The sequence below is a fragment of the Tachyglossus aculeatus genome, chromosome 15 (assembly GCF_015852505.1).
Source record: "Tachyglossus aculeatus isolate mTacAcu1 chromosome 15, mTacAcu1.pri, whole genome shotgun sequence".
Lineage (NCBI taxonomy): Eukaryota > Metazoa > Chordata > Mammalia > Monotremata > Tachyglossidae > Tachyglossus > Tachyglossus aculeatus.
The window spans coordinates 8623805-8635035 of NC_052080.1; positions in this window are offsets into that span (position 1 = coordinate 8623805).

Sequence of the window (11231 nt, forward strand, 5' to 3'; positions counted from 1 at the left end):
AGCTCTCAGTAGGGCCTTGAAGGGAGGAAGAGAGCGAGCTTGGCGGATGGGCAGAGGGAAGTACAAGTTGGCAACATACAGAGACAGTCCCTACCCAACAGTGGGCTCACAGTCTAGAAGGGGGAGACAGAGAACAAAACCAAACATATTAACAAAATAAAATAAATAGGAGAGATACGTACAAGTAAAATCAATAGTGTAATAAATATGTACAAACATATACATATATACAGGTGCTGTGGGGAAGGGAAGGAGGTAAGATGGGGGAGGGAGAGGGGGACGAGGGGGAGAGGAAGGGGGGGGCTCAGTCTGGGAAGGCCTCCTGGAGGAGGTGAGCTCTCAGTAGGGCCTTGAAGGGAGGAAGAGAGCGAGCTTGGCGGATGGGCAGAGGGAAGTCCAAGTTGGCAACATATAGAGACAGTCCCTACCCAACAGTGGGCTCACAGTCTAGAAGGGGGAGACAGAGAACAAAACCAAACATATTAACAAAATAAAATAAATAGGAGAGATACGTACAAGTAAAATAAGTAAATAAATAGAGTAATAAATATGTACAAATATATACAGGTGCTGTGGGGAAGGGAAGGAGGTAAGATGGGGGAGGGAGGGGGACAAGGGGGAGAGGAAGGGGGGCTCAGTCTGGGAAGGCCTCCTGGAGGAGGTGAGCTCTCAGTAGGGCCTTGAAGGGAGGAAGAGAGCGAGCTTGGCGGATGGGCAGAGGGAAGTCCAAGTTGGCAACATATAGAGACAGTCCCTACCCAACAGTGGGCTCACAGTCTAGAAGGGGGAGACAGAGAACAAAACCAAACATATTAACAAAATAAAATAAATAGGAGAGATACGTACAAGTAAAATAAATAAATAAATAGAGTAATAAATATGTACAAATATATACAGGTGCTGTGGGGAAGGGAAGGAGGTAAGATGGGGGAGGGAGGGGGACAAGGGGGAGAGGAAGGGGGGCTCAGTCTGGGAAGGCCTCCTGGAGGAGGTGAGCTCTCAGTAGGGCCTTGAAGAGAGGAAGAGAGCGAGCTTGGCGGATGGGCAGAGGGAAGTACAAGTTGGCAACATACAGAGGCAGTCCCTACCCAACAGGGCTCACAGTCTAGAAGGGGGAGACGGAGAACAAAACCAAACATATTAACAAAATAAAATCAATAGGAGAGATCCGTACAAGTAAAATAAATAAAGAAATAGAGGCAGGAGGAGATGCGAGCCTGGAGGGAGGGGGAGAGAGCAGGGGCAGAGATGTAGATCTGGGTGTCATCAGCGTAGGGATGATAGTTGAAGCCGTGGGAGCGAATGAGTTCATCAAGGGAGTGGGTGTAGATAGAGAACAGAAGGGGACCAAGAACTGAATCATCATCATCATCATCATTCGTATTTATTGAGCGCTTACTGTGTGCAGAGCACTGTACCGAGCGCTTGGGAAGTACAGGTTGGCAACATAGTCTCCCCCTTTTAGACGTCTCCCCCTTTTAGACTGTGAGCCCACTGTTGGGTAGGGACTGTCTCTATATGTTGCCAATTTGTACTTCCCAAATGCTTAGTACAGTGCTCTGCACACAGTAAGCGCTCAATAAATACGATTGATGATGATGATGATGATGATGACTGTCTCTATGTGTTGCCGATTTGTACTTCCCAAGCGCTTAGTACGGTGCTCTACACACAGTAAGCGCTCAATAAATACGATTGATTGATTGATTGATAGAGAGACGGTCCCTGCCCAACAGCGGGCTCACAGTCTAGAAGGGGAAAACGGACAGCAAAACAAAACATATTAACAAAATAAATATGTACAAGTAAAATAGAGTAATAAATATGTACAAACATATATACATAAATAAATACATAAATATGTACAAACATATATGCATATATGCACATCATTAACCAAGTAAATAGAATAGTAAATATGTACAACTAAATAGAGTAATAAATCTGTACAAATATAGACAAGTGCTGAGGGGAGGGGAAGAATGTGGGGTGGGGGGGAGAAGGAGAAGATGTTCCCTTCTCAGGTGGCAGTTTTCAGGGTGATTAGTAATAATAATAATGATGGCATTTATTAAGCACTTACTATGTGCCAAGTACTGTTCTAAGCGCTGGAGGGATACAAGGTGATCAGGTTGTCTCACGTGGGGCTCACAGTCTTAGTCCCCATTTTACAGATGAGGTAACTGAGGCACAGAGAAGTTACTTGACTCGCCCAAAGTCACTCAGCCGATAAGTGGCAGAGCAGGGATTAGAACCCATGACCTCCGACTCTCAAGCCTGGGCTCTTTCCACTGAGCCACACTGCTTCTCTAGTAATAATAATGGTATTTTTTAAGCGCATACTATGTGTAAAGTACTGTTCTAAGTGCTGGAGGGATACAAGGTGATCAGGTTGTCTCACGTGGGCCTCACAGTCTTAATCCCCATTTTACAGATGAGGTCACTGAGGCCCAGTGAAGTGACTTGCCCAAATTTACACAGCCGATAAGTGGCAGAGCCGGGATTAGAACCCATGACCTCTGACTCCCAAGCTTGGGCTCTTTCCACTGAGCCATACTGCTTCTCTAGTACAGTGCAAGCACTTAGTACAGTGCTCTGCACACAGTAAGCGCTCAATAAATGCGATTGAATGATTATCAAATCACTGGGCCACCCACTTGGACGCCCACTCGAGCTCATCATCTCTAACCACTGCACAGTCTCTACCCTCACCAACTCCTAAATCCCCTTCTGACCACAACCTTCTCATGTGCCTCCTCTCCCCGTAAATAATAATAACAATAATGATGGTATTTGTTAAGCGCTTACTATGTGCCAAGCACTGTTCTAAACACTGAGCACTGTTCTAAGCGCTGGTCTGCACTATTCCTTAGAACAGTGCTCCAGTGCTTGGCACATAGTAAGCGCTTAACAATTACTGTAATTATTGTGCTTGTTCCCCCCCAGAGACCATCGAGACCACCAGAGAAGCCGCGTGGCTCAGTGGAAAGAGGCCGGGCTTGGGAGTCAGAGGTTGTGGGTTCTAATCCCAATTCTGCCACTTGTAAACTATGTGACTTTGGACAAGTCACTTCACGTCTCTGGGCCTCAGTTCCCTCATCTGTAAAATGGGGATTAAAACTGTGAGCCCCATGTGGGACAACCTGATTAGCTTGTATCCCCCCCCCCAGCACTTAGAACAGTGCTTGGTACATAGTAAGCACTTAACAAAAGCCATTATTATTATTATTATCATCGCTCTCTCAACTCCCATCCATCTCACACACCACCTCAGACCCCACCTAGCCTCCATACCCAATCTACCCACTCTTGATGACCAAATAGATGCTCTCAGCTCCATCCTTTCTACTCAACTCACTCTATTCCCTATCCCTTCGTCGTTCTGGTAGCTCAAACCCACAGCTCCTCCCCCTTACGCTCGAGCCGCTGAACGCTGCTGGTGGAAATCCAAACACCAGGCTGACCTTGTCCACTCCACTTCAAGTTTGTCCTTTCTTGCCTTACCTCTGGCCTCCCCTCTGCCCGGCAAAACTATTTCTCTTCCGTTATTGACCCCCATGCCCATCACCCTCGCCAGTTGCTCCGGATATTTAACTCCCTCCACAGGCCTCCTGTGGCCCCCTCCTCCCCCATCCCTCGCCTCCAACAATCTGGCCGTCTATTAAGAAAATCAACACCATCAGTATGAGCTCCCCAAAATGTCTTCTAGCGTAGCTACTGCCTAGATCCTATCAGTTTTCAGTCAGTATTTACTGAATACCTTCTGCACTTGCAGCAGAAGCAAAAGCCCTCAAAGAGCATATCATCTAATGGAGACAAGACGGTCATTAGATCGTCATCAACCATGGTATTTATTGAGTGTTTACTATGTCCAGAAGCACCCATTCTCCACACATGTCCCTCAGTGCTAAGGAATATTAACAGTATTAACTGATCATTTGACAGGCTACTTTCTAAGACTTCATTGTGGATGACCCTCCTGTCATTTGGCTCCTAGTTTATGCTGATGCAGGTGGTCAGGCATGCAGGTACGGACTATGGTAGGTATAGAAAGTGGAGAAATCAGGGCAGAGAGAGGGGTGTCTGTGTGGGTACGGGCCAAAAGGGAACTCATCAACAATTTGGGGATTTTTTTTTTTCGAGCATGATTGACTATTGCTCCAGTTCTGCATAAGTCCTTCCAGATGTGTTTGTTTTTGCACACAGAGCCCAGGTGGGGAGGGTTCACATGAAGGCAGTCAGGCCAAATCCCTCTCCTCCCCCGCAACAAAACCAAAACACACATCTGAGGAGGAAAGGATGTGTACTGGGCTAGAGCTGGATGAAAGGTAGGAAAGAGATGAACATGCGATGCTGTTTGCATTAGTGCCCGATCTGATAATCTTGTTTCTATCTCAGTGCCTAGCCCATAGGAAACACTTAGTAATGCCACAGGTGAACTCTTATTATGTGCAGAGCACTTTACTAAGCACCTGGAAGAGTATAGCAGCATTAAATGGCACAGTACCTATCCTCAAGGAACTTACCATCCAGCAGAGCAGTTGGAGCTATTGCACTTGTACGAGACTAACTCAATAAGGACTTTCCTCCTTGCCCCAAAAGGAGCAAAAGGCAATTATATATTCAGTCCTGTCAAAATGGGTATTTTCAATACATTTTGTCAAGAGCAGCTTGGTGTGTCACTTTTCCACAAATGCATCTGAGCCCATGTGCGTGGAGTCAGAATAGGTGAGGACTAATGTAGTAATTTTGAACGTGCGGTTTCACAAGAATGCAACTCTTCGGTTGCAAGGGAACTGAATGGAGCTATCCTTCAAGTTCAGAGATGACAGCTCCTATGATGAGCTTCTGTGATCCACCATATTCTTCAGTTAGCCTATTGAGACATATTCTGGATAGGCTCTGGCCACCAACAGAATAGTAAAATAACCCAGTAGTTCTCATTGTCAGCTCTCTCACCTTCCTTCTTGAATTTGGTGATTTATGATGGCATCTTTGGTGTCTTTGGGCATTTCTTAAGTATTCTTTATGTTGAGCAAAAGCCTGTTTGGATAACCAAGCAGTAAAAACACTCTTTGCTTGCAGATTTCTGCAGAGATGCCATCAAACAATAATTGTGGTATTATGCTAACGCACTGGGGTAGACATAAAAGAATTCTAACAGCCCCAATTCTCATCCCACAAAGGGCCCATGGTGTCAGAAAGAAGGCAGGGATAAATATTGTACTGTCATTTTTCAGAAGGGGGAAACTGAGGTTCAGAGAGTTTAAGTGATGTGCCCAAGCCCAAACAGCAGGGCAGGGCAGAAATCGACTAAAAACTTTGGTCTCCCAACTGTGGATTCTGTGCTTTTTCCGCCAAGCCTCGCTGCCAGTGATTTTTCCTTTTTCCTGGCTTGGACTGTAGTGCTGACCTCATAGGCATAAACACACAGGAACCCCCAAACATCTCGTTGGCCCAAGACGCTTAGTTAAATGTGAGCAAGTGAAGTTCTCCTCTGCTAGGTCACTAGACACCAAACATCCACGACCAGAGCTGGGGGAGCAATGGAAAAGTGTTAACGTGTCACTCTTTCCCCAGGAATTTGGATTTCAGGAGGCGAGGGGAAAGCACAGAATCCACATGGACACACTCACATTTAGACAGAGACGGGGATGCAAACAGGAAATCAGAGAGACAAGAGCACATTCAGAACCTAAGATAGAAAAAGGCAGAAATAAAGTCAGGCTAGAAAGTTAGCCTAAACAGAGAACGACTTTAGGCAAAGACATAAATAATACCACAGAAAAATGGAAAGTGACACAACATATAGACAAAAATAAAAAGAGACTGAGGCAAATGGGAGGAAAAAAAGAGATAAAGAAAAACTAGGGTACCCAAACAAAATAACAGATGTTGGTAAGGATGGAGTCAGACAGAATGAAACAGAAACAGAGGCAGAAACTTAAGAGAGTAGGTATCTAATATAGAGGGCGTGACTTAAGGTCATTAAAACATAAGTGATGCTATTATTAAGCCAGAACAGTAACCCATCCAGTTCAGTAGTCTGTCTCGGACAGCACCAAAAGATGGTTGACGTAACCAGGTGCCCATTTTAAAGCCAAACATCCTTTAGGAGGTGCCATCTAGGATGTGAGCCCGTTGTTGGGTAGGGACCGTCTCTATATGTTGCCGACTTGTACTTCCCAAGCGCTTAGTACAGTGCTCTGCGCACAGTAAGCGCTCAATAAATGCGATTGAATGAATTGAATGAATGAATGAATTGAATGAATGAATTCAATAACTTAACTTCCATCAAACTATTATGGATTCAAGTGTTTATCCAAACCTGTCTTGAATCTATTATTATCTGACGACACAATTTCCTGCGGTAACATATTCCATATGCTTGCCACCCACTGAATAAAGAAGCGATTTTTTTGTTTTGTTTTGGTGTGGTTTAGTTTTGAACCCAACAACTTCAAGCTCCCAAGATCTGTTGGCTGCAGGGGTTCTCCCTGTCCACCCTCTTCCTGACTTTGTAAATTTAAATCACGTCCTCTCTCAGCCTCTGCATTTCCACAGTGAATAATGCTAACCCTTTTAGGCTATCCTTGTAAAGATGCTGTTCATCCCTCAGTCATTTTTAAGTTTCTTTGCAGGTTGTTTTCCAGCTCTAATTAATTTCTGTCTAAGCTGTAGAAACCAGAACTGCAAAGATTAATCTAGCTGTGAAAGTACCATGATTTCTCAGAGCAGCTAAACCCTAACTTGTGTTTTAATTCATTCAATCATATTTATTGAGCACTTGCTGTGTGCAGAGCACTGTACTAAGCACTTAGCACAGTGCTAAGTGCTTTCCTTTCTATTCCCTTCCTATTGATAGCCAACATTTGGTTGGTCTTTTTGACTAGTACTGAATATCAAGTGGATGGTGAAAGTTCAGTTCACAGTGAGTCCGATATCTCGTGCCTGAGCTGTGATCAATAGGTCAGAAGCCTTCGTTGGATAGGTACACTTCAGATGATTTTTTTTCCCCTAAGTGCATTACCTTGCACTTATTGAAAGTGTTGGGTAGAAACCCTATAAGGTGAGTGAGTGAAAGCTGTGTGGAACAAGTGGGAAAGAGTGGGCAAATCTGTTTCAATTAATCCATCATCAACAAATGTATTCGACTATATTTGGTGGGAACTTTTATACATTTTAGTAATAACACACAATTAGATGTTTTAGGAACTTGTCCCTTATGCCTGATGTCAAAAGACATCATCAAAGCCTAAAGATAAATCATCTGAGGAGTAGCTGTCGACAACCCGATCGTTCATATGAGTTCTGTATTTTAAGATTGTCTCCTAACCCTTACCCTGAGACCTAACCCTAGATCTCACTTTAACACAGACCCCAATTCTAATGAAGACTTTTGATATTAGAAGTAGCTGATGCTTGATTTCAATTTTGGGGAAAATCAGTGACTACAGGTACCCAAATATCTCCATCCACTGGGACATCTCTCCTCCATTCTCTCTGTAGCCCCCTTTTTTTTTACAAAACAGGATTGACTGCTTTTCTCTGCAAGCCACTAGGGTGCTGAACTTCATCGTCGTTTCATTCCTCATATTTTGTTCACTACTTGCTTGACAAAGGCTTAGTGGCTTCCAAACCCAACTGGCAGACTACAGATGAGGAAACCAAAGCTGAGTCTCCACTCTGTTTTTCTTTGTGTGCCTTTTGTCTCTAATTTCTAACCAAGCATCAAGTGAAGTGTGTAGATATACAATGGATGTGGCGGGAATACTTCTCCTGATACACCGAGGAAAGACTTACAGCTGTGCATTAAACTGGGTTGAAAAACAATTTGTTTCAAATAAAGCAGGAGATATTTGCATGAAAATTTGACTTATTCAAGTTCAAACATGTTAGGAAATAAACAAGTCGGTCATAAAAAATTGCCAAGCTTTTGCAACTATCCCACTTACAGCTGTTTCAACAGGGATTGACGACTGAAGAAATTGTAAGAACCAAACAGGAAATAAAAGTTTTAAAGACTCCAAGAACACAAATAAGCAAGAGAGTTATCTTGTGTCAAGGCACATCCAGACATCCACTGGTTTGATTGTTTTGTACTGCGATGGTACTAGATACCAAATCAGAGGAAGTCGGTTGTTCCAAGAGGAAGCAGATTTTGATCTGATTGCTGAGCCTGGGGAAAAGCTGTAATCCAGAAAATATTTCTACCTGAATTTTGGAACAATGAATTCTCACAGTATTTCAGATCCTCTGGATTTATTTTGAGCAATTTGTATTCTTGATTTCTGTCTCTAAGAAAAGAATGGTCAGAGTTCCAAAATTGGAACTGCACAGTCAGCGCAGAACACTCAGTTCACTTGAAATTAATGCACTCATGACTTTCTGTGGCATCTATGTATAAACATGTCAAATGTCATATGAGGCTGCTATTTCCGCAGCTCCTACCCCATCAACCCTACTCGTTTCCATTTTCCTTTAGCTCTCTCTTCTGCAGTTAAATTTCTTTCCTCTCCTCGAACCCATTCACCCTGGATCCCATCGCCCCGGCTCTCCCAGCTCTCCTGTGGTCCCATACCTGCTATGAACTGTAACAGCACATGCCTCCTCCCATGTTTCTTCTCCTCATAAATCCATTGTCACTCTGCCTCATGTACATGATCTTTCCGAGGACTCCCAAACACAAGCTTCAAATCTGTACACTAACTACTTCCGTCTTACCCGTCCTCTCACTCCTCTTGCCACACTCCAGGTCGTCTGAGTCATTCCTGCAAAGTTCATTTTCCAACACTAACTCGTGATCCTCCATTGCTCAGCCCTTCCCTTATACAACTTCCTCAACTCCATCAAACCAACCAAACTTTGTTCCTTCCTACCTTCAAAGTCCACCTAAAAAGACATTCCTGGTCTAAGCCCCCACTTCTGGCAATCATGTCTTCCTATCCTATCACTCATAGCCAGTCCTGTTAACCTATTTTTTGTTCAATTTCTTATTTTGTTTTTAATCCTCTGTTTCTAAGCTTTTACTCTTCGACCCCATTTATATTTAGCAGTTTTTATCTTTTTGTCTCCCCCAGTTGATTTTATGCTAATTGAGGCCAAACTGTTTAGTAGAGCTAAGTACAGAGTAAGTGTTCAAGAGAAAAATAATGATTTATTGCAGTCAGAAACTGGGATTTTTGCATTTGTGAAAAATTACCCAGTACTTAGTATACTACAGTGCCTACATTAGGCACTGTAAGTGTGTGCAGTTAACAGATGACAATCTTGAATAATTTTTATCACAGTGTGATATTGTACTGTAAATTTTAAAAACTCTTCAAAAATTCTTCTGTAAAAATTATTGTCGAATCCTGACTTAGCAGCAGTCATCATAAACTGTAAATTTTTGTTGTTAATCGCTTTCTGAAAATTGCTTGTTTTCTTCTGAAATCTTTAAATATTCCCATCCTAGTCAGTGACTCATGAAGGCAGTGATCTATAATTTATCTGATTGGAAATGAGGTATTCCAGTTCCCACATTTAAGCATTTTTCCATAGCACATGACATTTATGAAATTCACGCATGAGGAAAGGATGAGGGGCTTGGAAAATTTTCAGTTATCTTTCATTCTCCTAGGAAGTTTGGATTCAAGTTATTTTTTCTGCATAAGGAAGTCACTAATTTTAGACAAACCTTTATTTTGTTGAAAATTGTCCTGAAAACCAAAAAGACGACGTGTTGGGAGGTTCAAGGGATGGGGGTAAAAGACCAAATTCCAAATTCTGCCAAGCTCAGAGTAGCCTGTGGTTGGAGGGGTGCTTCTTGGAGCAGGGTTAGCTTGGGGTGAGGCAAGTGGCCCAAAAATAAAGGAACAAAAAAGGCAGAAAGACAAACAGGATGAGAGGGAGAGAGTGAAAATGGGAAAACGGGGGAGAAAGGGACAGAATGAGAAGGCGGGGAGAGAGGAATCAGAGGTTGCCCTTCTCCTTGCCCGTACTTCTTCCACGGCTGCCATCCCCTCACCCCTGCCATCTCCAGCATAGTCACTGTGAACACAGATTGGTCCTGGGAGGTTGTCAGCATGATGGCAGCTGTGACTGTTAAGATTGCAGATGTGACACCACCAACAAAAGCAATTATGGCAGAAGGATCATGGTCTAGTGGAAAGAGCACAGACCCGGGAGTCTTTTAATGCTGGCTCCGCTACCTGCCTGCTGTGTACTTAGTTAGGCAATCACTCAATTTCTCTGGGCCTCCGTTTTCTCATCTGTAGCATGGGGATTGAAAACCCCTTCTTATCCCTCCCACTTAGACTTTGAGCCTCATGTGGGACAGGGATTGTGTCCAATTTGCTTATCATCATCATCATCAATCGTATTTATTGAGCGCTTACTGTGTGCAGAGCACTGGACTAAGCGCTTGGGAAGTACAAGTTGGCAACATATAGAGACAGTCCCTACCCAACAGTGGGCTCACAGTCTAAAAGGGGGAGACAGAGAACAAAACCAAACATACTAACAAAATAAAATAAATAGAATAGATATGTACTATCATACTATCATATGCTTATGGTGTGTCTACCCTGGCATTTGCACATTATTAGCCCTTAACAAAGATTGCAATTGTTAGCTGTGGCAGAGAGAGGCTGGGCACTTAAAATAAAAATACTGGATACAAAGGCATTTGGTCCTCTATCTGTAGAGACTGGGGACAGATCAGCTAAAATCACACAGTCCAGTGTGAGACCAGATCAATCAATCAATTGTATTTATTGAGCGCTTACTGTGTGCAGAGCACTGTACTAAGCGCTTGGGAAGTACAAGTTGGCAACATATAGAGACGGTCCCTACCGAACAGTGGGCTCACAGTCTAGGAGGGGGAGACAGAGAACAAAACCAAACATATTAACAAAATAAAATAAATAGAATAGATATGTACAAGTAAAATGAATAAATAACTAGAGTAATAAATACATACAAACATATATACATATATACAGGTGCTGTGGGGAAGGGAAGGAGGTAAGGCGGGGGGGTGGAGAGAGGGAGGAGGGGGAGAGGAAGGAGGGGTCTCAGTCTGGGAAGGCCTCCTGGAGGAGGATGATTGGCCTCCCTGGACCTTTAAGCCTCTAGAACTGCGTATGCAGTCACAGATAGTCTTCCTCCCTTGTCATCTCATTTTCATGTTACCCCAAATACACTGAAAAGTCTAACAGCAAAATTTACTTAACAGATCATAAAAACGT